This window comes from Cynocephalus volans, chromosome 4, assembly GCF_027409185.1.
Source record: "Cynocephalus volans isolate mCynVol1 chromosome 4, mCynVol1.pri, whole genome shotgun sequence".
Classification (NCBI taxonomy): Eukaryota; Metazoa; Chordata; class Mammalia; order Dermoptera; family Cynocephalidae; genus Cynocephalus; species Cynocephalus volans.
The window spans coordinates 70,530,728-70,534,837 of record NC_084463.1 but is presented as its reverse complement, the minus strand read 5'-3'; positions in this window follow the sequence as shown (position 1 = coordinate 70,534,837).

The window sequence follows — 4,110 nt, the reverse complement described above, 5'->3', positions numbered from 1 at the left end:
TAATTGGTATTATTTCTCATTTAAATCTTTGGTAGAATTCTCAGTGGAGCACTCTGGGCTTGAATTTTTTTGGTTTGTTTTTAGGAAGATTGTTAACTACAATTCAATTTATTTAATAGGGCTATTAAGGTTATCTGTTTTTTCATGAGTAAGCTTTGTCCAAGAAATGTGTCCATTGAACCTCATTTGACAAATTTATTGGAATATGGTAGTTCATAACATTCCCTGATTGTTCTTTCAAAGCTTGTAAAAAGTGTAGTGACGTCACTTACATCCTTATTGATTTTCTGACTGCCTGTTCTATCAATTATCGGGAAAGTGATATTAAAATATCCAGTTATAATTGTGGCTATATCTATATCTCTTTGCACTTCCCTCAGTTTTTTTTTTTTCATTCTTGACCTTGGTAATTTGTATCTTCTCTTTTTTCCCCCTGCCTACAGGTTTGTCAGTTTTATCTTTTCAAAAAATCATATTTTCACTTCAATAATTTCTCTATTTTTTTCTGTTTTCTATTTCATTGATTTTTACTTTGAGCTTTATTATTACTTTTTTTTTTTCCTGCTTACTCTAGGCTTACTATGTTGTTATTTATCTAGTTTCATAAGGTGAAAGCTGAGGTCATTGATTACAGGATATGTTTTTATAATATAGGTGTTTATTGCTAAAAATTTTTCCTTTAAGAATGCTTATAGTTACATACCACACATTTTTATATGTTGTGTTTTTATGCTCGTTAAGTACAAAATACTTTCTAAATCCTCTTTTGGTTTCTTCTTTATTTAGAAAAAGGTTATTTGGCTTCCAAATATTTGGAAGTTTTCAAGAGATCTTTCTGTCACAAGTCTTTAATGTGATTCCATTACGGCCAGAGAAAATACTTTGTATGACCCCAGTACTTACAGATTTATTGAGTCTTGTGTTATGGCCTACAACACGGTCCTTGTGCACATAAAACGAATGTGTATTCTGTGGTTAGGTGGAGTGTTCTATAAATATCAATGAGGTCAAGTTTATTGATAGTGTTGTTCAAGTCATCTATATCTCTACTGATTTTCTTGTCCACTTGTTTATCAGTTATTCAGAGAGCGGTGTTGAAATTTTCAATTATGGTTGTGGCTATGTCCATGTCTTCTTGCACTTTTATCAGTTTATGATTCGCATATTTTGAAACTCTCTTATTTGGTGCATAAAAATTTAGAATTGTATGTTCTCTTGATAAATCGACCCCTTCATCACTATGAAATGAAAATCTTTATCCATAGTAATATTCTTTGCACTGAAATCTATTTTATCTGATATTAATATAGCCACCAGTTCTTCATTTTTATTAAAGTGAGCATGGCATGTTTTTTTTTTCTCCCTTGTACTTTTTATCCCATTTTTGTCTTTATATTTGCAATTTTTTGTGGCCAGAATAGTGTGCTTTATTGCTTTTTTATTTAATCTAATTATTTCTGTTTTTTAATTAAGGTGCTTATGCCATTTACACTTAATGTGATTATTGATATGGTTGTGTTTAAATAAACCATTTAGCTATTTGTTTTCTATTTGTCCAATTTGTTCTTTATCTTTATTCCCTCTTTCTTCTTCCTTCTTTTGGATTACTTGAATTCAACTCTTTGTTGTGTAATTTAGGGGTTGCTTTAGCATCTGTAGCATATATCTTTAACTCATCATAGTCCGCCTTCACATATCATACTATTTCACATATCGTATGCAATTTTTATAATAACGTTGTTTCATTTTTTTCTCCGAGCTTTTATGCTATTGTTGTCATACATTATTTTTTTAGATTTAAAAAAATTAAGACTTTATTTTTTATAGCAAATTTGTTTACAGAAAAATTTAGCAGAAAGTACAGTTACTATATCCCTCTGCCTCCCCCATTTCTACTATTATAAACATCTTGCTGTGTTAGTGTAATACATTTGTTAAAATTGACCAACTAATATTGATATATTATTAACTGTATTTTATAATTTACATGAGGGTTCACTCTTTGTGTTGTACTGTTCTATGGCTTTTGACAAATTCATAATGTCTTGTAGCCACCATTACAACAACATACAGAATCAGGCTGGCTGGTTAGCTCAGTTGCTTAGAGCGCAGCCTTGTAACACCAAGGTCAAGGTTTGGTTCCCCATACTGGCCAGTGCCAAAAAAAAAAAAAAAAAAGTTCAGAATAGTTTCACTGCCCCCAAATTCCCTTGTGTTCAACTTATTCATTCCTCTCTTCCTCCCCTAGAACCCTTGGCAAACACTGATCTTTTGGAATCATATGGTATATGTACTCTTTTCAGACTAACTTCCTTCCCTTAGTTATATACATTTAAAGTTTCTTCATGTCTTTTCATGGTTTAATAGCTCCTTTCAGTTTACAGCTGAATAATTTTCCATTGTATGGATGTACTACAGTTTAACTATTTCACTGACTAAAGGACATTTGGTCACTTCCAAGTTTAGGAAATTGTTGTCACACATTTTAATTCTGCATACATTATAAAAGTCCTCAATATATTGACATTATTTTTCTTTTAAAATCAATTATATTTAAAAAGATTAAATAATATATTTTTTAAATGTTTACTCCTGTAGTTACCATTTCTGGTGTACTTTATTCCTTTGAGCAACTTCAAATTTCCATTTTGTATTATTTTTCTTCTGCCTTAGGGTGTACTTTATCTAACATAAATTTCTGCTGGTGATAAATACTTTGAACTTTGTATGTCTGAAAATTTATTTTGCTTTTATTCTGAAAGATATTTCAAACTGTAAAGAATTATAGATTGATACTTTTTTTTCTTTCAATACTTTAAAATACTGCTTTAGTGTTTTCAAGGTTGCATTATTTTGGATGAGAAATTTGCTTTTCAGTCCTATCTTTTGCTCCCCTCTGCCATATGACTTTTTTCTCTGGCTGTTTTTAAGATTTTCTCTTTTACACTGGTTTTAAGCAATGTGATTATAATGTGCCTTGGTGTTGTTTTCTTTATGGTTCTTGTACTAGGATTAGTTGACTTTTTTGGACCCGTGGGTTTATAGTTTTCATAAAATTTAGAAAATGTTTGGTTCTTTTTATTTCAAAAAATATTTTGTCTTTCTCACTCTCCCCACACATCACATCCTTAAGGGATTCTAATTATAAATATTTTTGTCTACTTGCAGTTGTTTCTAAGTTCATGAGTTGTGTGCATACATGTGTGTGTGTGTGTGTGTGCGTGTGTGTCTTTTTAAATCCCTGTTTTCATTTTGGATAGTTTCCATTGTTATTTCTTTAAGGTAAATTACCTTTTTTTTGTTGTTGTTGTTTGTTTGTTTTTACACAATGTCTAATCTTCCTTTAATACCATTCAGAGCATTTTTTTTCTTTTTCATTTAAACGTGGTATCTTTCATTGCTACAAGTTTAGTTTGGGACTTTTTATTCCTTTGTGTCTGTAATTAACATGGGTAATGTTTCCTCTACCCACTTAAACATTTAGAATAAAGTTGCAATAATGGTTTTAATCTTCTTGTCTACTAATTCTATCCTGTCTATTATTTTTTCTATTCATTGTGGGCTATATTTTCTCACTTAGGTGTCTTCCTGTAAATTTTTATTGAATGCCAAGAGTTATAAATTTTGACTTGCTATGTTCTGGAGTTGTATTCCTATAAATATTCTTGAGCTTTATTCTGGAACGTAGTCAAGTTAGTTGTAAAGAGCTTGCTTTTTGGGGATCTTGCTTTTAAGCTTTGTTAGGTAAGACTAGACCTGGTTTAGTCTAGGGTTTATCTTTCCCTATTATTAAGGTGAGGCCTTTCTTACTACTGTAATTGACTCTCTCTGAATTATGAAATTTTCTACACTGGAGGCAGTTGGAAGCAGGCATTTTACCCATCCCTCTGTGTTTCAAGCATTATGCCATTTGTATTTCTTTTGAGTGATTCTGTGTCTGACCTCAGGTACTTTCTTCACACACACATGCTGAGCAATATGCACCTGAACACTCAAGGGGAACCTCCAGATATCATAAGGCTCACCTCATCTGATTCCTGGCACAGGGGATCACAGCCATTCCTTGCATGATATTCAATGTCATGGGCAATAGTGTTTTATTTATTTTGT